The sequence below is a fragment of the Symphalangus syndactylus genome, chromosome 2 (assembly GCF_028878055.3).
Source record: "Symphalangus syndactylus isolate Jambi chromosome 2, NHGRI_mSymSyn1-v2.1_pri, whole genome shotgun sequence".
Lineage (NCBI taxonomy): Eukaryota > Metazoa > Chordata > Mammalia > Primates > Hylobatidae > Symphalangus > Symphalangus syndactylus.
Genome location: NC_072424.2, coordinates 89,602,862 through 89,626,132, shown reverse-complemented (window position 1 = coordinate 89,626,132; position 23,271 = coordinate 89,602,862). Strand labels below are relative to the sequence as shown.

The 23,271-nt window shown below is 41.2% G+C and overlaps 1 protein-coding gene across 5 annotated transcripts in view; it reads left to right on the top strand.

Moving 5' to 3' along the window:
• The window catches only part of FYN (FYN proto-oncogene, Src family tyrosine kinase), a 211,079-nt gene that overhangs the window by 116,305 nt on the left and 71,503 nt on the right, over nt 1-23,271 (top strand). Inside the window, exon 1 of one of the 5 annotated variants that reach the window (XM_055261617.1) lies at nt 2,405-2,422. The exons of the other annotated variants lie outside the window; for them this stretch is intronic. The gene's annotated coding sequence lies outside the window, so the exon portion shown is untranslated. Of the gene's footprint in view, nt 1-2,404; nt 2,423-23,271 lie in introns of those variants that run through there. 5 annotated transcript variants of the gene reach the window in all.

The following is a 23,271-nucleotide window of genomic DNA, read 5'->3' as shown; positions in this document are numbered from 1 at the left end:
TTAGATTATGAAAGTTCCCATCTGATCCTAGTTTGCTAAAAGTTTCTATTTTAAAAAATTATAAATGTGTTAATTATTACTGAATGCTTTTTCTGTATCTATTGATAAGATCATTGGGATTTTCTCTTTCAATCGGATAGTATAGGAATTATTGTCATCCATTTTTTAAAGTTAAATCATCCTTGTGTTATTAGCAAAAATCCACATTAGTTGTGATATATTTTATGCATTGTTGGGTTCTGTTTGCTGATATTTTATTTAGGATTTTTACATTTGTATTTATATCTGAGAGTGGTCCATAATTTTCCTTTTTCCTACCATCTTGGATTTGGTTCTGAGATTGTCCTAGTGCTTTTCCATTTTCTATCTCCTGCATTTTTTTGTTTTGATCTAAAACACAGATTTTTTTTTCATTTTTTTTCTCTAAAGCCATTTGAACCTAGTGTTTATTAGTTTTTGGATTTTTTTGGGTGGAGGGATGAGAAGCTTTTTAACTAATGAATCAGTTTTTTAAATGGTTATTAGACTATTCAGGTTTCTGTCTTGTTAGAATAATAATTTGAATTTTTCTGTGATATTCTTCATTTCATTGAAATTTTCAAACTTAATGGCACATATTTCTTCATAGTAGTGTGCTGCTATTTAATCCTTGCTGAATCTGTAGTTATGTTCTCTCATTCATTCCTAATGTTATTATTTGTACCATCTCTGTGTTTTTCTTGATCAGATTTGATTTGTCTCTTATTAGTCTTTCCAAATAAATAGGTTTTCCTTTGTTCATCTTCTCTAGTGTATCTTTGTTTTCTGATTTTAATTTCTACCCTTTATTATTTTCTTCTTCTGCTTTTTTTGGATGTACTCTTATTTACTTTCTGACTTCCTGAGTTGGATACTTGTTCATTAAGTCTCAGTCCTTTTTTCTTTCTAGGACAAGATTTAAGTATTTTATTCTAAATAAAACTGTAGAGGAATCTGATACATTCTAATAGGGAGTATTTTTATCATCACTCAGTTATAAGAATGTTGTAATTACCATAATTATTTCTTCTTTGATTCATGAGTTTTATTAGCAGCATCATTTTAAATTCCCAAATGAATGAGAGTCTTTAGTAATCATTTTGTTATGGATTTCTAACTTAAAAAATCTACTGTGGTCTGGGAATGTTGTTTGTATGATACTATTTCCACAAAATGCATTGAGACTTGGTTTGTGGCCTAGTACATGGTCAATTCTTTTTAAATATTCTGTGAATTTCATTAGTGCGTATTCTCTAATGGGGGCTGTGGGGACAGAGTTCTAAATATGCCCATTAGATTAAATCTCTTCATTTTGTTGCTCACATCTTCTATATCCTTATTAATCTGTCAATCTCTTCAAGAGAGGTGTTATTAAAATCTCTCACTGTATGTGTCACTTTGCCCTTAAAATTCTGATGATTTGCTTTATAAATGGTTATAACCATTTTCCAGGAAGAATATTAAAGAACTTTCCATTGGCATTATCCACTTTCCCTCAAAATACTGTTTTTTTTTTTTTTATTTTATTTTGGCTTCTAAGCAACTATGAATCCAGTTTCTCAGAAGCCCTTGTCTCAAGGCATTTGTTTCCAGATTACCTTGTTAGCTTCCACACTATGGGCTATTTTAGAAAAACAAAAAAAGTATCAAAATCATATAGCTATGATTTTCCTGTACTTGAAGGAGCCTTAAAGCTCATCTAGTCCAGCCAGTATTTGTTCATCCAAATTCTGCCAAGAAATCTCTATTGTCAAGATACTCTTTACCATCTTTGGGACATTCTCATTATTAGACACAAATCCTAAGAAGAAATTCTGCCATATACAACCCACCCATTGTTTTTTTAAAAAAAAAAAAAAAAAAAAACAGCTTAAATCTTTTTGTCTAAGCACAACAATTTCCAGTGTTTGTATTAGTTTTTCGCAACAGAATTTCGGGTCCCTTTTAATATCATATTACTGTTAACAAGTTCTAAATTCTGTGTAGTCATGCTTTGAGAGACTGTCAGATTATACACACACATACACACATACTCAGGTTGTGTGTGTGTTTGTGTTAAGGAATGTTTTAGTGGGCACCTATTAAGGAAGCCTCTCAGGAAACTACTGTATACTGAGGCCAAAACCAACTGAACCCATCATACGATTTCTCTCCCTCAAGGAAAGCAAATGAGAATGAGCGACTGTGACCCTTGCCTGTTGTTCATAAGCATGTACACCAGGATTTGTGTGATCCTTTTCCTGAAGATAAACAGCATACTGCTCAAGGAAGGAAAACAACGCATAGCAACAAATTTCCTGTTTTTTAAAGAAAGATCCAACTTGGTTTAGAAATTATGCTGGCTTGCTTTCTATGTTTCTAATAGAGAATAAGGAGAAACTTGCTTCTCATTTGCCGACATGAGGTAAGTGTTATGTCTGAAAGTTCCAGAGATCCCAGTTTATACACTGAAGAAAGGTAGTAAAAGGTTTGCGAAGACCTCCTTCCCTGTGGGAGAGGTGCCCTACTGTGCATGCCAGGAGTTGGCTGTGGGTCATGGGCACAGTACCCCTCACCCAAATGATTCTTTCCAACCATCAAGAAAGCAAACCCCAACTTGGGGCCCAGAACTATTCAGACAGTGGAAGAGTTCCACATTCAGACAGATGATAAAAGAAATATCTTCATATTGCCTAGCATTGTATTTGATAAGGAATAGAGGAACAGCATTGTCCTTCTGACCGGGCTCTGTCTCTTGGTGCCTAAAATTTTATTATCATTGCATTTAAAAAAATCAAAGTTCAATCTTACTAGAATGGATAGAATGGGTAAGTGTAGCTTCTAGTTTGGTGAGTCCTTCATTGTTTCTTCCTACTAACCTCCCTAGCTCAGTCTATCTAAGGGGAGGGCCTCCATGATGACCAGCAAAACTTCTCTCTGGTTAAGCTGAGCTTCGTTTGTTAAGCAACTGTACCCAACATGTTTATATCAAAAGCACCTATGTTTCTCAGTGTTTCTGGAATCCCAACTTAAGTGAGGCCGGAGCTAATGCTGTATTTCAGTAAATACCACATTAGATCACACTTTTAAGCAGCCATGTCAAACAATTGACTTAAATTGAAATTACTTTCAGCCAACACTTCCCCACAAATTGTTTTTACACATGCTGCTGCTAAACCACATGTCCATCATCCCGTACTTAGGCAACTTTTTTTGTTTGTTTGTTTAGGCCCTCACATTTGTCCTTACTAATTTTATCATGTCAGTTGTGGCCTATTACTCCAGCCTACCAAGATATTTTTATATCTTGAGATTGTCACTCCTGTCCCTTCAAAAGTTTGTTCCATCTGATATTTCACCATACAAATTTTCAATATCTTCATCTAAGATGCCTGACAAGTTGTTGAAGAGCTCAGAGCCCCATTTTAGGCCTCCTGAGACCACCTTCTAGGTGGACCTGAGCTCACCAATCAGCCCCACTTAAATATTATAGTTCACTTCATTGTTCTAGTATCTAGCCCACATTTTCCTATCTTATTCCCACAGGTATTATGAGAGGCCTTTTTGGATAATGCATTGCTGAGTCCGTAAAGAACCACACTTCTCTGACCCCTGTCAAAATAGAAAGTGGCATGACTATTCCTCCTATGAAAGCATCCTGTATGGTGGATCAGACCAAATGCTGAGACACTTTAGTAGGTTTACCTAAATACAGCTTGTCTTTCATATATCATGCCTAGACACTTCTTCTGCAAGACCAGTTTTTTCTGTATGACTAATTGATATTGAGATTTCAATATATATAGAAATGGGACTAAATTTTATCCAAAGCTATTTTTGCCTCTATTTTGGGGGCATTCAAGTTAATTTCCCCCACTTACACTAAACTGTCAAATATCAGAATGTGGAAGCTTGAATATTAGAGATAAGTAAGTGCCCAGTTCCATTCCACCAGTTCACAGCCCTGTCTATCCCTCCATCCCCCCTCACCACCACCCTCCTAAAGCAAGATTATTAACACTGAATTGGACTGCTAAAACTTCTTCCTAACATCTTTCAGGTGCTTTTGTGGCAGAGCCATTCTGCGTGGAGCCGCCAGACCAAGTCATTCTTGCTTAGAACTCTTCAGAGCCTCCTCTCTGAGCTCCAAATTCAGTCCAGTCCTCTCTTGGCTGCCTGCATGATCAGAGGAGCCACTGCCTCCCCACTCAGACCCTATTCCACCTGGTGGACTTGTCACTCTTCCCTAAATGTCTTCCATGCCTCCCTGATGCCCATCTTTGCCCTGGCTTTTCCTGTGGCCAGGAATGTCTCAACCCAGCCCTAGATTTAGAAATGTTGCTTCTTTCTCAAACAACAAAATGTCTCTCCTCAATGGAGCCTTGACTGATCTCTCCATTGGAAGTGACCTCTTTTTCCACTAAGCTCCTGTTAGCACCCTACAACTTCCAACTGACAATTGTCTTGCATAGAATTATTTGTACACTTGTTTTATCAAAAGCTGCTCCAGTGGGCTGATAGCTTATTCATCTTTTTAATTCACCAAGGGCTGGGCATCTAGTAGAGAGGATGTATTTGTTGGATGGGTCATGGGTAGATGGATAGATGGAGGAATGGATGGAGTTGAGGTTTAAGAGGGATAAATAACTTGCCAAGATCACAAAGTTGGACTAGTAGAATCAGTAACAGACTCAGTTCCCAAATTCAGTATTAACATATTTGTCTAGCACCACTCCACATTCTCTTCCATGGTTTTGCTTTGATCTTTTGGTAGAAGTCTTAGTAATAAACATCCAGTTTTATAAAATAAAGTCTTACATTTGTTTATATAATAAATTTATTGCTCCTTGATTTACATGCTTAGGAATATAAATCTGAGAAAAATACATGGTAGGATTTTCCTACCACATTCTTCAAGCTTAAGAAATATCTGAAGCTAAGCATGGTGGCTCATGCCTGTAATCCCAGCACTTTGAGAGGCTGAGGCAAGAGGATTGCTTGAGCCCAGGAGTTCAACACCAGCCTGGGCAACATAGTGAGACCTTGTTTCTACAAAAAAAAAAAAAAATTATTTGCATGTGGTGGTGCACAACTGTAGTCCCAGGTACTGGGAGGCATAGGTAGAAGGATAGCTTGAGCCCAGGAGGTTGAGGCTGCAGGGAGCTGTGATTGTGCCACTGCACTCCAGCCTAGATGACAGAGCAAGATGCTGTCTCAAGAAAAAAGAAAGAAAGAATTTGAATGGAGACACTGCCACTTCTGCACATCTGTCCTATATGATTTAAAATATCTGTGAATACCTTGAAAACGCTGACCTTTTCAACTCTAAAACTCAGAATTCTCTTATAAAATAGTATGCTGTAGTTATACTGTGTCAGCAGTTTTGGGGGGTTTTTGTTGTTGTTTTTGTTGTTAGTTGTTTGTTGTTTTTGTGAGACATGGGCTAGGGATCTGATGTTAAAAATAGAGATTAAGCCCCAGGACAAAATGGCCACTCTACCTAGAGACAGCAGTTCTGGCATTCTCAGGCCCACAGTGTAACATAAACATGATGTTGTCAACCTTAGCCAGGGCTGATTTGCCTCATTTGAATCTGAAAGGGAGCCCACATCCTTCCTGTTGCTACACAAAGATGCTGAAAAGAATTCACAGAGAAAACAAATGGACTAATGCATGTTATGTTTCCCAGAAGTCCTGTCCCCAGTGCCCCCAAAATAGTAAAATAGTTGGGAATGAGGTTGAGCAAGAAAAGAATAAAGGAATAAAAGTATACAATGCCAAGGAAAGGCCAATAGAAACTATTCTTTTTACTTTGCTTCTCTTAGTGTTTTCTTCCAGTGTGACTGTGGATAATGGCAAAGAGAAATGCAGGGTCATTTTTTCCATTTTCAAGTAAAACTTGTTTTGCACAATAGACCCACCGAGGCTTGCACTCATTCATGGCTACGACTCCCATCTCTCCAATCTCAACAAAAGTGAAGGTGGCCAGTGTGTCCTTTCGTTGTTCTGTAACTTTGCTGCCCCTTTCTTGCTTTTTAAAATAAGTTCCTTAGAAGTATGAAATGGCGGGAACACATGCCCTTTGTTTCAGCAATTCAATCAAAATTTCCCAACTTGCCTTCAATGTTAGTAAAAAAAAAAAAAAAAAATGACATGAATTGTACTGGCATGAATCTAGGTGGTCTGACCAACAAAGAAAGGAAAGGAGGGAAGAAAATGAGGAAAGGAAGAGAGAGGAAGAGCCTGCATCCCTGAAATTTCTTTTCTCAACAAATATTTACTTGGTTACTTCTAGTGCAGGCATTTATGGTCATTGTATTAATTCATTCTCACATTGCTACAAAGAAATACCTGAGACTGAGTAATTTATAAAGAAAAGAGGTATAATTGGCTCATGGTTCTGCAGGTTGTACAGGAAGCATAGCGGCTTCTGCTTCCAGGGAGGCCTCCGGAAGCTTCCAATCATGGCAGAAGGCAGAGGGGAAGCGAGACATCTCACATGGTGGGAGCAGGAGAGAGGGCTAGGAGAAAGGTGCTACCCACTTTTAAACAACCAGATCTCACAAGAACTCGCTGTCATGACGACAGTGCTAAGGAGGATGGTGCTAAACCATTCATGAGAAACTACCCCATGACCCAATCACCTCCCACCAGGCCTCACCTCCAAAGTTGGGGATTACAATTCGACATGAGATTTGGACGGAGACACACATGCAAACTGTATCGGTTATGTTGCAGAAAGTCAGAATGGAAGGAATCGGGAGCCAAGTACATAAAGGCAGGAGCTACTTCAAAACGGACATATACGTTAGTAGCAGTTGTACATGCTGTCACTCTTGGATCAGAAGTTAAAGATGGCAGATTTAAACTGGATGTAATAGGGAAATTCTACAGATGTGGGGATGCAAATTATGGGATTTTTTTTTTTTCCAGGAGAAATCATGCAGTCTTCCTAGAGGTCTTCATTATAAGCGAGTTTTCCATCATATAGGTCATTTATCCCTGTCATTTCTTAATTCCATATTTGTTTCCACACACAGATTTTGAACATATATTTTGAACATATATTTATTTAAAATATTTGTTTTTATCTAGCATTGTGCTGAAAGTTTTACCCTATTATAATTGTGTTATCTACATTTAAGTTTTTTACCTTTTAAGGAAAGAAAAAGGAGAAACTCTACAATCATGTAAAAAGTATATAATTTGCCTGGGAGATGCAGAATAACTTCTAGCAGATAATTACATGCTTTGAACATGAAAAGAAATAGGGTAGAACCTGAACTAAAAGAGGACCAGGTTCTGTTCTCCCTCCCTCAGGGGAGGATATTTTAGAATATTTTGTGTTCATGTTTTAATAAGCTTTTGTTGGATTATTAAGGTGCACTTAAGTTTTTCCATCTTAGAAGTATTCGGCTGGTGCAAAAGTAATTACCAATTACTAATATAATCTTGTCAAGTAAAACCCACTCATTGGGGTACACAGAGCAAGCATTCTCTTTTCCGTAGGGCAGCTCAGTCTGTGTATCATAAACGTAATTATCATTGCCATTCAATTTTAGCTGTTGCTCCAGAGAGACTTAAAGGCACGTCACATGTGAGAGATCAGCAGGCAATATTTGGGGCTATGAATATTGAACAAATATTAAGGTTTTTTTTAAAGTTCACCTTCACTCATGATTTACCTGCCCTAAGGAATTTGCCACAGATTCAAAATGTCAGCACTAGAAGAAGTGTCCGAGATGATATGGATGAACCATTATAGTGGCTGGGGCCCAGGAAGAGTGAGTGGTTTACCTAAGGTAACCAGCAGGTCAGGGTAGAATGCATGTTTCTGTTCAGTCATTTTATTCACCTCCTAGGAAACATATTGCAGTGCAGTTGGTTTGCCACTTTTGATCAAATGCACCAAATCTTCAACTTGGATTAATCTTTTCAATTACTGAGTATCTATACCAGTCCTTTCCCATAGACTTAGAACAAACTACAAATGCAGGCAACATAGGTAATTAATTTTAAATTACCGAGTAGCCACATTTAAAAAGCAAAAAGAAACATATGAAAGTCATGTTAATTTTTTTTAATTTAAGACAACCTATGTAAAACATTATCATTTCAACATGTAATCATATTTTAAAATTTGTTAAACATTTTACATTCTTTTTTCATACTAAGTCTTTGAAACCTGGTTATAGGCTTTTTACACTTACCATTACGTCTCATCTTGAACTAGCCACATGTGGTTAGTGCTTGCTTACCCTATTAGCACAGGTCCATGTGGATGAACAGGTCCAAGCTGTACACCAAACCACAGGCCCCTAACGCTTCAGATCGAAAATGTCTCTGAGTACTAGTTCCCATTTCTTTGAATTTTTGCCCTTGATACGCCATGCTTGTCTCCTGAAAACCCAGAGAGGTGAGCAAGCATGAACTGCTATAAAATGAGTGTGTCTGTTGAAAACATGGTCATGGTCCAGCTCCTGCTAAGATAGCATCATTCTGTGATATAATACTCCTGTCTTCATCTAATTCCATGAAGTTCTGCATTTCCTTAATGTCAAAAGTTCCCTTACCAGCTGCAGCCATTTCCTGTGGATAATGTTCTAAATGGCTTTTATTTATGAGATGTCTTGTGCTATAACTGCTATCAGAATGAATATGTATTCCAAAGCCTATACCACAAGTCAGTCTAATTAACAATCTTCTAAGAAATAATTGTTAAACTTTAGCCGTAGCTCATAACACTGGTATCTCTTGCTTTGACCTAATTACAGAATGTAATGTTAAAATATGTAAGGAAGGAGATCAAAGAGGAAAATCATTTTGCTTTCTATGTCTTCATCTTGCTTTCTATGTGCATCATATTTCACAGCTCCTAACCTCCACTTCCAACTGGCTGAGGGAAGGAAACACATGGAATAGTAATGAATGAGTATAGAAACTGAGGCTGTTTTAGTTTCCTCATCTTTGAAGTAGGAACAATAATAGTGCCTATCTTGGAGATAGGCATTCTATCTTCATTCGTAAGAATGAAGCATGAAGCATGGGATCTGACATATCGTTGATGCTCAACAAATATTAAATTGCTTCAGAAAAATAGACAGCAAGTAGGTATATCTGGTGCGAAAAATAGAAAGGAAGCCTGCTAGCTTTTTTGAAGGACATTATCTGCATTATTCTTGGAATCAAATCCGGCTCCACCTAGGGCTGAGAGCTTTTCGTTTCCATTGTGTCTTTAGCATAGCCATGCAAACCAATATCACTTCCAATGATAGGGGAATGCTGGAGTCAAAGCAACTAGTTCATTTCAGAGGACAGGCAGTGTATAATGTCAGAGGGAGGAGCTGACCCAAATAATGTGTTTCAAGTCATCAGAACACGTTCATGTCTGATTTTCATAGTAAATTGTGACAGCTGCACAGGAGAAGACAGAATACACTTTTTAGATGTTATTTTGTTTCTTTTGTGATGCTGCTTTACACAGTTCCACAGAGTAAGGAAATGGAGTTCTTACACTATGAGACTTTAACTCCCTTCTTTCCTTGAGTTTTGCCTCTTGGCTCTGCTTAATAAGCCCTTTCAGCAAGAGCTCATCTGCTTTCCTTGAAGCTTCCAGGTATTATCTCTTGGTTGAATACAACAAAAATCACACCAAGTAGCTACCTGACACTCATGGGTGCAAGTATCTCATAGGAAACTGGTGAATTCTGAAAATGCTTTTGAGTCACTTCCTTTCACTGCTGGACTCTCTTAATCTACTTACTAAAATGCTGCTTGGACAAGAGAGTATTGACAGTTACAGGGAAAAACAATGTGGAATCCTAGGCCATGTGTAGGCTTCTGTGGACACATTTTAATTTTTTAAAGAATATTTTAGTTATCTAAATTATGTACCTAACCATTTATATTGAGTACATAAATTCTCAGTAAATTAGCATCTCTCTTTTGAGGGCCGTGTGTTATCCGCTCCAGTGATCCAAATATATAGCACTAAGACAATATAAGGGGTTCTCTCTCCCTCTCTCTCACTCTCTCTCTCTCTCATTCTCTCTCTTCCCCCCTTCCTCTCTGATTCTCTCCCTGCCTCCCTCCCTCCCTCTACCCTCTCTCTGTTTGTCCTAATTTACCTGACGTTTTAGCCCTTGTTGCTGTTGGAGGATTCTAAAGATGAAGCCACTCATAACCTTAATGCCTGATAGCGTAGAGAATAGTTGGTGACTTCACCAGAACTTACACATCCGTGCCTTTTCTTTTTTGCTTTGCCATGAGTAGGCAGTTGCATTATTTAGCAAAAGAGAGAACCGTTAAAAACCTACTAAGTAGTGGTATATTCATACCATGGAATACTACTAGGCAATAAAAGCTACTATAATGGATAAAGCAATAAAAACTACTATACCACTCAGCAGCAATAAACTACTGAATATACAATATCATGGACGAATGTCAAAAACTTGCCGTGTAAAATAAGTAGACACAAAGAATACATACTGTATAATTACCTTTATATGAAACCCTAGACCAGAGAAAACTAATCTGTTGTGGTAGAAATCACAACCGTGTTTGCCTCGGATGGGATTGACTACAAAGGGACCCCAGTGCATCTTTCTAGGGTGATGAAAATGTTCTAGATCTTGATGGGGGTTTAGATTATACAGGTATATACGTTTGTCAGAACTCATGGAACTGTAAACTTAAATCTGTTTATACACTGCACTGTGGATAAATTATGCCTAAACTTTTTAAAAAAAAGAAGAGGGAATTAAAAAATCCACACACCTTGCCAAACCTCCTCAAATTATTAGAAATTCTCTTTTCATTTATGAACTATTTTCTTGAAAGACAGTTACCAGGTATCACTATCACCATCTTTTTGTACCAGGCACGTGAGTTCCTTTCAGACTCTTCCTGGTGCTGCAATACACAGTGGTCACCCACATTTGAGAAACATACAGTGCCTTCCTTTTCCCAGGAGATTATCCCAGAGTTACATGGGAAATCAATGTTGTATAAGTTGCACAGGGGAAACATTACCGAAGGCATTTTTTTGGAAGGTATAAATGTATTCACTCCCCAGTGTATTGTTGGCTGTGTTAATTCAGAATTTGGAAGAGAATGCTCTTAAGCCAGGATGTTTTGTAAAGTGTTCTGTGTTGCAATGTGCAGATGTTTACATTAAATTTTAAATCTTTCACTTACCTGCTCACCTTCTCCCTCCAGAACATGCTCCCTGTTGTTAAGCAGTGTTTCTGAAATACAAATCCATTGTGCAACTCTTGCTCAGAAACTACAGTGGCCTGCTCCCTCCTTCACATTTAGGCCCTGCTTAACTCTCTAGTTACCTGCATTCGCCCATTCTTGGCTTGTGTCACACCAAACAAGGCTGCTCCCTGGCATGCTCCTCTCTCCTGAATCCATTCCTTTGTAAGAGCTGTTCTGCAGCCTGCAAAGCACCTTGCCCACCCCCTTGCGCACCCCCTTTTTCACCAGTCCTTCCCACAGGCCCCACTCAGATGCCCATCCTCTGAGAACCCATCCCAGCTTTTGCAGGAGGGGTGAGTCATGTGCCCAAGCTTCAAGAACACTGTGTGTGTTTCTCCAGGCAAGCAGGCTTTCTACATTGGAGAGAACAGGTCCTTTCCTTGTCTGCCTTCTCCCATGGGCTGGACACCCTTCAGTGAAAGAGACGGCGTTTGCGTCTGTATTTTGTGCACATTGCTTGGATGCATAGTATTGGCCCATGAATGATGGGTGAATGAGTGGGTAGGTGGGTGGATGGATGGATGGATGGATGGATGGATAGATGGATAGATTCATTCATTCACTCACTCATTCATTCAACACTGCAGCAGTAGCCTTCTTTGTGGGACCACCAAAAAGGAGACAAAGAAGGACCAGAATGTTGTGTGGCCCTAGCAAAAGCAGATTTTTCTGGGTGGATGTTAAAGTATTCCAGTCCCGCTTTCCTTGCTTTATTTTTCCAAGCAATAAGGAGAACATGACCGTATTCTTTGCCGGGGTTGTACTTTCTACCTCTCCTCTGCATAAGGGTATTCCTACCTAATTCTAAGTGAGAAAATGAAAACCACTAATGATATAAAAAGCATATTTATTGTTAGGTGATATTTGTATTTTGGGGTTTTTTTTCCTCACTAGGAAAATTTTCTAAATACCTTCGCATATACCACTTTGTTTTATCTTTACGAAAATCTCATTAATTAAGCAGGGGGTGGATCATCATTCCCACCAGGCAAGTGAGATAACTGACGTGTAGTAAAAGCCTGATGATTTTTCCAAAGTCACACGTCTGGTTAGTGATAATGCTGGGACCAGAATAGGAGTCCATGTGTTCCCACCAGACTGGGAGATTGTTCCAAAGAACAAGTTCCCGGGAAAGATCAAATAATTGCTGGAAAAGCACTTCCGATCTCCAGCGAAAACAGATCTTTCCAGCTGAGTGCCCTCCCTAAGGCCTGAAGAGTATTATCTGCCAAGTAGCTATTCTTTTGTCTTCTGCATAAACCACTGCAGGCTGAAGGCCACTGTGAAATCTGTGAGAATCAAGAGCAGCCATCCACTGCAGAAATATATGTTGTGAAACTTAAGGAATAAGTCACTGTCCATCCAGAGAGAAATTAGAGAATGCCTTTTCTGAAATCTCTGCTAGGACACAGGTGTGGGCCCTAACGCAGATGTGAAGCTTTGTCCCCAGTGCTAAGATGAGACAGCTATTTTTGCTGGGCCAATGTAATATTTAAAAGCAAACATTTAACAGTAGGATAACGGCTGCTGAAGCTGCATTTGCAGCTGCAGCTGCATCATTCCTCTGGGGAAGGCAAGATGGCTCTTCTCCAACTATTCATGAAGGGCGAGAGTTGGGAGCAGAAAGAGAATTTGCTCATACTTAATACTATGCAGTCCAATCTCATATCCCATGTGAGATGCCTAAGTCAGTAGCTGACTGCAAAGACAGCTCATCGGCTTGGAGATCCAGGGTTCATTCTGCAAGATCTTTCAGGCCACCTTTTTTCTATAATAAATGAAATCCTTTGCATTTTATTGGGAGTAAGAGAGCCAGATTTTTTCAGACATTAACAAATGAGGGGCTGTGAATGTGGTCCACCTTACTGATTTGCTGCACCAAGGAAACCGCAGTCACTCCAGATCTTAAACATATTCATAATTGTGTTTGGAGCAAAGTTACCATTGGAATCAGATTTTCACAGCACTCATACCGATCTCTGGGATCCTCTTGTCCTTTTTTGCATTTGCTCTGTTCCTTCTTTCCCACTTATCTTCCTTTCAGGGTCTCCACTGGCTGTCTTTGCTAACCAAATGTACAGGAGTTTCCTTGGTCACAATTAGAAAATGAGCTTCCAAAAGAAGAGGCACCAAGGGCCCTTGGCACAGGATACAGGAAGGGACTGATCACGTGAGCTGTCTCAGTTGAATCCCTCATTTCTCTGATGCTGTCGCCAGAATTACTCAAAGTATTTCCTTTTATTTTCATGTAAAACCTATTTATGCAGCTGCTTCAGGGATCTGTTATAAAACGTGGAGAAAAATCATGATGTAAAGTAAGAAATACAGGGATACAGATGCAGGAAGCCACATTTTTGTTAACCTTGTTCTTTGGAATTCTGATCAAAACTACGATGTAAAAGATTCTTGGCCAGGCGCAGTGGCTCACGCCTGTAATCCCAGCACTTTGAGAGACCGAGGTGGGCGGATCACGAGGTCAGGAGTTCGAGACCAGCTTGGCCAACATAACCAAACCCCATCTCTATTAAAAATACAAAAATTAGCCAGGCATGGTGGTGCGCACCTGTATATCCAGCTACTCGGGAGGCTGAGGCGGGAGAATTGCTTGAAACTGGGAGGCAGAGGTTGCAGTGAGCCAAGATTGCGCCACTGCACTCCAGCCTGGGCAACAGAATGAGACTCCCTCTCAAAAAAAAAAAAAAAAAAAAAAAATAAGATTCTTATCAAGCCCCTTTGTGATCTCAATATTTATAGCACTTTCTCAAACTTGTGGTTGTGTGTGACCAAAACATAGGACAAATTGTAACTCACTGGTTGCACGGATATTTGTAGGTATGGGGACCTTATCACCCAGACTTCTCTGTCCCTTGTTTATGTCCTCTTCAGTAAATGGGAATGGAGCAATAACTGGTTTCTAGTTTATTTTTGACATAAGATGGTAAATGATATATTCCCATCTTTGTGTTTGGCTTTTAGCCTTTGAACTTAAACTTAGTTCTTCAAAGAATGGAACATTTCTGTTCAGTTGCAAAGCCTATTAGGGCCTTTTCACACAGAACATGTGTGAATTCTTCCCTCTGTTGGAAGCTGAGATCCATGATAAATTCTCCCTCTCCCACTTACTTCACTGAAGACTTGCAATAATAAGCCAGGCATCAACTTGAATCATCTTTACTCTGGGGTTTTGGGGTTAGAAGTTGCTGAATATCATGTTAATGAATAAACCTGGCCCTCAGACCCAGAGAAATGGTTGGATGTTAATATCAGTGTATATGCTTTTAGTACCATTAACGACATGATGTATTACAATTTCTTAAGGATGTTTGTTTCTACACTGGAAGACGTTGATTTGCCACTCTGAATGCCAGCAGCTTTTCATTCTGAAAGTTGGAGAATGAGCATAGACTTTATAGTCAGATAGACTTGGATCTGAAATCTGATTCTGTCACTTCCTAGTGGTTTGCTCTTAGCGAAGTTCCTTAACCTCTCTGAGGTTAGATTTTCTGTAGTAAAAAGGATTAAACAAACAAGTAAAATGTAGACCGTCCTGCACAATGCCCGGAGGAGAGGAGGCTCTCAAAAATTACTTATCCCTGTTTACTTCCCTTCTTTTTCAGTTGGAACTTCTGGAAGGGGGCATGAAAGCTAGGGTTTTCCTTAGCGTGAGGGATTATTTTAATCACTATCATTCCTACAGAAAGAGCAAGACATTTCTAAGGGAGGCAGAAGAGGCAATATGGCATAGCCTAGTGGATCTCAGGGTGTGGCCCAGGACCAGCACAGCCAGCATAACCCTGGGACTTGTCAGAATGCAGGACTCAGGCCTCGCTTCAGACCAACCGCATCAGAAATTCTCAGGGTGAGGCCCAGTGGTCCGTGTTTTCACAAGTCCTTCAGGAAATTCTCATGCTCATAAAGTTCGAAAACCACTAGTGTAGTGAAAAATACACTGGACTAGTTTCTTGCACATTCTGCTGAAACGAGAGGTGGGATTGGACCAAATGTCCTCTAAGATCTTTTCTAATTCTGGCATCTTGTGGTTCTAGTTTTAAGCCAGCTGTGTCACCATTTTCTTAGAATGACCATGTTCTTTAAAAAGGAAAAAAAAAACTCGTTTATTATTTTCATTTTATTTCAAAAGTAACACACTGTTGTTATAAAAAATGAATATAAACAAAAAAACTTAAAACCATCCAAAACTCAGCGTCCTGAGATATTCTTTTATGCTGTGCTCTTATTGTCCTTCTTTTATGCAGAAGCACATGTATACATTACTTGATGTGTACATACATAAACACCTCACCATAGCCATTATCATCCACTGAGGGTCTGCTCTGTGCCAGGCACAGTTTTGGGCATTATGGGTATACCATCCAGCAAAGCCTCTACTCCTATTGTGCTTTCTTTCTCATGAGTGGAGGTAGATAGTAAACAAGAAAACAGCTAAATAAAGAAGACCATTTCTGAGGGCGTTAAATGCCATGAAGCAAATAAAACAGTGATGTGAAAGAGTGACCAGGCAATGGGCAATTAAGATCTGATGCCAGGAAAAACCTTTCTTTCTTTCTTTTTTTTTTTTTGAGACAGGGTCTCACTCTCTGTCACCCAGGCTGACACAATCGTGGCTCACTACAATCTCTGCCTTCCTGGCTCAAGGGTTCTTCCTTGAGCATCTCAGCCTCCCAAGTAGCTGGGACCACAGGTGAGCACCACCACACCCAGCGAATTTTTGTATTTTGTAAAGTAGGGTTTCGTCATGTAACTCAGGCTGGTCTCAAACTCCTGGGCTCAAATGATCTACCTGCCTCCACCTCCCAAAGAGGAAAAACCTTTCTGAGAGGTGGCATCTGGGCTGAGACCTGAGAAGGAGCCAGCTATGTGAGTATTTTGGGGAAGAGCATTTCAGGCAAAGGAGAAAGTTTGTACAGAGTCGCTGAAGTAAAACAGAGCAGGGTGTGTTCAAAGAAGAACAGAAAGGTGTGCAGTGTTGCTGGGGAGGAGGCGTGAAGAGGGAGCCACAGAAGATGGGGCCAGACGCATAGGCCAGGGCCAGAGCAGGATGACCATATCATTTAAATTCATTCCAAAGACAATAGGAAACCATTTTAAGCCTGGGAGTAACTTTAAAAAAAGATGACTCTGACTGTCATAGAGGGTATAGAGTGCAAGATTGGAAGCAAGGAAAGTAGTTATGTTTCTACCTCGTGTTTTGTGACTTGAATATTTCCCTTCACTATTTCATTAATATCTTTCAGGATTGTTAATGTCCTGCTGTGTTCTCATTTTTAACGGCTGCATAGGAATCTGGTATGATACCGTACTTTGCTAATCCTCTGAGTGCCTAGATTGTATTCAATTTTTTTATTATCATGAACAGCACTGAAATGAGTGTTGTTAAATCTTTCTGCATATTTTTGTTCTCAGGATAATTCCCAACAGGGGAAGTCCTTGACCAAGAGTAGGATTCATTTGAAGACTTTTTCTTGAGTTTATTAGTTGGTTTCATCTGTATTTATTTAACTGAGCATTTTCAATTATTTAAAACCTTTAGTTGATAAACTTTTACTAGGTAGGGGCCAAAGTGAGATACTCCCAGCACTTTGGGAGGCCAAGGTGGGTGGATCACAAGGTCAGGAGTTCAAGACCAGCCTGGCCAACATGGTGAAACCCCATCTCTACTAAAAATACCAAAATTAGCTGGGCATGGTGGCGGGCGCCTGTAATCCCAGCTACTGGGGAGGCTGAGGCGGGAGAATCATTTGAACCCAGGAGACGGAGGTTGCCGTGAGCTGAGATTGTACCCTTGCGTTCCAGCCTAGGCGACAGGGCGAGAATCCGTCTCAACAACAACAACAAAAAAAGATGGTCAAGTATCAGTAACTTTCTCTCAGTAATTTATAGCAGTTGGCATAATCCACATTTTACAGGGAAGAAACCAGAATCTTTTTAATCACCTACTCAAAATAGAAACCCTTCATCTTAATCATGGCTTTCTACACTTCTGACACCCTGAGGGAATAAGGAAGAGAACAGGAGGAGGAGAGAAGTGGAAGGAAACCTCTCTCAAAACTGATGGAGTGGAATTGAAACCATTAAAAGAAAAATCACTTCTGTTTCTCTCCCACATGCCACTCAAATAATGAACTGCCCAGTGGTGGGGCCTCTCACAAGACAGGCGGCTGGGCAGGCGGCAGGTAGCAGGCAGCTCCAGTGGGACCACAGCATCCCCAGGCAGGAGCCAGAACCCTGCCAGGGCTGTGGGCATGTGGCCAAGTTGTGGGGAGACAGACTCCCTGTATGTCCTCCTTGAACCCCATTCCAAACTCCATTTGTGTTTATCTCATATCATCTCCATTTCCTCTCAACAGAGCCTCCACGTCTCCCGTGCATGTGCATCTTGCCAGAGCCCTGTACTGTCCTCAGTGAACAATTTAAACAGATTGTCTCCACCCTCCGTGCACTGCTGGTGCCGAAGGGCAGGGCAGGTTTCAGGTGCCTAGTGGAATCTGTAGAGCTCTTGACACCCTGTAGGCATCTTTAAACCTAAAAGAACAATAGCGACATGGTCATTGGTCCTTTGCCCTGGGCTCACTTCAGTTCAAAATAGGAGAGTGATGGGAATGGACAGAGTTAGGCCTTCGGCTTCATGTAGAGATGGGGAGAGAAGCCATTCTTGGCAGGAGGAATGCATGGAAGTGCGGGTGACAGAGCCACCATTACACAACTTCCCTTAGGCAGAACAGAGCAGGAGGAGGGAGGGCAGCTTCACATCGGAAGGCAGAAAGCCCCTTCCCTCCCCTCCTCTAGAAGAAGTTCGTTATTCTAGTTTCTCATCCTCATCTGAAAGTATTACTTAATAAAGGCCAGCTTTCACAGGGCTCACCCCTCAGTGTTAGCTTCTAAGGCCCCACCTAGATGTTTCCTCTTTCAGGCAGGGAGCATCACATTCATAGCAGCACCAGGGCTGGGTGGGCACTTTAGTACTTTGTGTTGAAAATGAGGATGATGCCAATGCTGACCCAAGCCCATCACAAGATGAGGTGAGTTTTGAGCCACACCTTGCTCAGACAGCGAGGAGTAACCAAGAAGGAAGAGCAGGCAGCTGGTGAGCAAAAGCATGCTGATACTGCACTGGATTTTCCCAGATCCTCAGAATAGTTACCTTTGACCAGAGAGGAGTGTCTCCGATAGATGTGCGATTCCCCATTACTCCTCCCCAGTGAGCAGCTTTGCCTGGCTGCAGCCATGAGCCTTGGGGGCACCTGACTCCAAAAACAGATGGGAGTTGAGGTTGTAAGCCTTCAATCCCAGACCCCTGCAGGGGAGGAGGTAACATCACCAGTGGACCTATAAAAAGTGCAGATACCTCAGATTCCTGAGCTTCACCTTAAACCCTCGGGGTGCATGTATTTCCTGGTTCAGGTAGGCATGGTTCTTTGGGGTCTATGCCTAGGAGTGGAGTTCTGCTCATGGGATAGGTATATCTTCATCTTCACTAGTAATGTAAAACTGTTGACATCCTGCTAGCAGTGTGTGTGGAGCTCTTGTTCCACATTTTCACCAGTACTTACTCCTAACAGACTGAAAATTCTGCCAGTAGCATCACTTTATGTTGGAATTGCAATATAGAAATGAAGGATGACAGTTCATGATGGGTGTTGTGTTTGGGTTGAAAATGAGTGAGAGTTTTGTCACCTGGCCTAGCAGGAAAGCAAAAATGCTCTGGTACTAAAGAAAAAATTATTTTTTTATTTGTTTATTTGTTTTGTTACGGGAAAATAGTCAAAATTAAGGAAAATTTGAGGCCGTTAGTGATACTGTGAAGTGTATATTTGGTCACTGTTTTCTGGCAAACAGCTCCTAAAATCCTTGGAATCTCCATAGTAGTAAACGTCTTCAGGATGGGGACTGGTCATGGGAAAGAGAGGATTAGAGGGTTGGGACTTTCAGCCTTATCTATCACCCAGTCTTCGGGGAGAGAAAAGGGGACTGAAGGTTAAGTTGATCACCAGTGGCCAGTGATTTAATCAATCATGCTTATGTAATGAGGCCTCCATAAAAAGCCAAGAGGACAGAGTTTGGAGCGCTTCTAGATAGCCGAACATGTGCAGGTTCCTGGAGGGTGGCAGGGCGCAGAAGGCGGGGATGCTCCACTCCCCTTCCTTCATACCTCACCCTGTGTATCTCTTCATCTGTATCCTTTAAAATATCCTTTATAATGAAGTAGTAAACATAACTGTTTCCCTGAGTTCTGTGAGCTGCTGCAGCAAATGAGTCAAACCCAAGGAGGGAGTTGTGGAGATCCCGATTTATAGCCGGTGGGTTAGAAGCACGTACCACAACCTGGGGCTTGTGACTCATGTCTGCAGTGGGCAGCTGTCTTGTGGAACTAAGCCCTCAACCTGCAGGATCTGACACTATCTCTAGGTAGATATTGGCACCAAATTGAATTGAACTGGAGAACAGCCAGCTGTGTCCACTGCAAAATTGCTTGCTTGCTTGCTTGATATGTGGGAAACAAAACCCACACATCTGGTGTCAGAAACATGTTGTAAGAGTAGAGGAGAAACTAAGTTTGTTTATTCCTCTATCCACACCATTATTTTAAAGAATCAAGTGTTTGAGGCACAAAAGAAATAGTGAAAAGAATGGATGATTAACCAGCAACCATGTTAGAACAGAAACAGATTTCAAACAGTTGAGATAGTTAAGAAAAACAAAGTTAGGGAGCAGTTTAGTGGGTTTGGAAAAGTAGAAATGGTATAAATAATCAGTCTCTTCTATAAGAGTTATGCAGATCCACTAATTGTTAGCAGTATTTTTATTTTAGCAGTGAACCTGTATAGAAAATACAAGTCTTAAGAGAGAAGCAAGACGGCTAGAAAATGATGAAGGGACTTAGAGGGGAGTGCATTTAGTGCGTCCAGATTAAAGAAGAAACCTGGTGGAATGATGAACACTCAGAGTGTGTAGGCTGGTTGTACACAGGACCATTTTGTTTCACTTGGGATGGAAATCAGCATGTCCGGTCAGCCTTTGTCACAAAGAATTATGGCAGAGCTGTTGCCTGGGCTTATCCCATGTGTGTACCATCACTACTTGCTGGGTCAGTTTGGGTTGTATTGAGCCAGAACTGGGACAGAGCATGAAGCCACCCTTGGGTCATCATTACCTGGAGTCTTCTAAGGCAGCTCCATAAGAACTCACCATGAGCTCTCAGGGACAGGCCAGTTCTGCTTAGTGCTGGGACAAAGTGCTTCTGTCAGAGCTGCCGATTGATGACTCTTGCTTGTGGATGAGCAAGAATTTCCATCCTCTGACTGTTCTAAGCCTGTATATGTGAGTAGAGCTGTCATTGCTGAAAAAATAAGCTGCCTTCTAACCCAAAGAATGTGTTAATATTACATTTTTTATGCAAAACTGAAGTGTAACTGCCACTTCTGCATCATGATAAAGACATTCCTATTTGACTTGACAGAGCAAACCCCTCCACAGCTGGAGGAGAACAGTGGTGATCCCCTGTGACCTCACATTCATCTATACCTCTAACCCTAGCCACTCCTTCAGGATCATCTTGTGACATCAGTCTGTTGTTGGATTCTACTTGTTACATGCCCTTTTCAGTGGGCACTCCTATCTTTCTTCTGATGACCTGCATTGCAGATGTCTATCTGTGGTGTTACCTGTCCTCATCATGTTTAGGCAGCCACTTACACAACTGTGCGAGCCTGTTTCTCACTCCTACCAGCCCCAAAACATATGAAGAGTTTGTGTGCCAGGGCTCTCAGATAATGTCACTTATATAGTTCTATAGTAAATCACCTCTGTAGCCATGTTTCAGATCTTTATTCTCACATGTAACAAAAGCTACAGCTTTGCCACAGTTGGGGATCATTTGTGAGGTATGAATTATGCATAGACAGGTAGCTAGAATGGATATAGTCATTGGTCCACTTAGGAAGTCATATCTTACTTAGATACCTCCCTGTCCAGCCACCTGCATGCAGTCTCTTTTCTACCCTTGGCCTCTTGATCTGGCACCCCCCATGCTTCTCTTTTCCCCCCAGTTTCAGTGTGTATCTATCAAGACCCAGTTTCACTCCTGCTTGATACTGGATAAGTATCAGTTGGATAATGTGCAAACGCTTTTGCTTATAGGTCTCAGATTTAGCCAGATCTGGGTTAAAATGCAGTTAAACCTAGCAGTGAGGCCTTAGGCAAATAACTTTACCTCCCTTCATTGATGATGATGGTAATATGCAGCACAGGATGTTGATGAATCAAAGATCATTTGCATATTGCATCTAGCAAAGCTTTAGGCACCATAGTGAGGGCTCAGTAGAATGGACTCATAGTTGTTTAAGATCTGGCTTCAGACTGCTTCTCAAGCTCAGCCACTTACCCAGCCACACATTTCAATCCCATTAAACTATAAGCTCCTTTTGAGCAGGGAGCCTGTCTTCTTCAGCGTTAGCACCCAGAGCCTTGAAATATGCTTGGCACATATTTGAGTGCTCCATAAATATGGCCATAAATCAAATAAGCCGTAAGAACACTTATGGTTCTTTGAGGGCATCATGCTGTTCCACACCTCTGTGCCCTCAGATATGCTGTTCCCTTGCCTGCAGTGCCTATCTCCTCCCTGCCTGGGCTAATGTCCAGTCACTTTCACAATTGCTAACCTGGCTGAATTAGAACTCCCTCTGTGTCCCCTCTCCAGCCTGAGTCCTTTGATTTACTTGTCTGTCTCCCTCTTAAGTATATATTAGCTCCCTGAGGACAGAGGCCATGTGTACTTGACGTTATACCCACAGCCCTTAGCACAGTGCCCTGTCACATAAAGGGGATCAAAATATGTTTGTTGAATAAAGGCTAGAGCTGGGGCTGAATATAAATAAAAGGGTATGTGCAGAGAAACAAAAATGCAAAGGAAATGAAACAGTTGAAAACTGGTGATTTGTTACTATAGTGATTTCGGGGTAACTTTTGTTTGGGGTTGGGGGGGTGTTTCTTTACTCTTGTTATTGTTTTCTTCTAACTTCATCTCCAGCAGCTCAGAAGGAGAACAGCTGTACGTAGCAACCCTGTAGGGTAGAGCCAGAGAGAAGTGGAGCCTCCCTGTGATGAGGGAGGAGGGTCAAGACCACAGCATGTCATGAATGCCAGAGTTGGTTGAGCCAGATCGTAAGTTGTTCTTCATTTTAGCAACAAACGAAAGTGGAGGACATAGATCTTCTGAAAACTGTAGTAAGAAAGAGAACTTTAAACCATAGGGCAAAAAATTAAATAAAAACTGTAGGACACAGCAACGCCTAGCTCTTCTCACATCATTAAAACTCTCATAATGTGCCCTGCTCAAGGCTGTGGCACAGCAGGGGGCATCTGAGCATTTAGAGCCAAACCTGAGCACTTGGTCAGGTCATTCCATGAGTCCTCATAATTCCTGAGGTTCAACTAAGGGCCAAGAGCTGCCTGTCTGTCTGTGGACTCAGTGGTTCTGCTCAATGTGTGCAAAAGGTCTTTGGGTTCCTTCAGCATTGGTGTGAACCCTGGAGGCCTCCCTGTTGAAGCTCACTTTTTTTTTTTTTTTTTTTTTTGAGACAGGGTCTCGCTTTGTCACCCAGGCTGGAGTGTAGTAGCACGAACATGGCTCATTGCAACTTCAGTATCCTGGGCTCAAGTGATCCTCCCACCCCAGCCCCCCAAGTAACTGAGACTACAGGTGCATACCACCATGCCTGGCTAATGTTTGTGTTTTTGTAGAGATGGGGTTTCTCCATGTTGCCCAGGCTGGTCTCCAATTCCTGGCTTCAAGTGTTCCGCCCACCTCAGCCTCCCAAAGTGCTGGGATTATAGGCATGAGCCACCGCGCCTGACTTGGAAGCTCACCTTGCTCCACTGATGAGGAAACTGGACTTCAGAACTTCAGAGTGACACGTTCTGTACCACAGGGCTACTCAGCAGCCTGGTTCTGGGCTAATGCACTGATGAGGAAACTGGGCTCCAGAACTT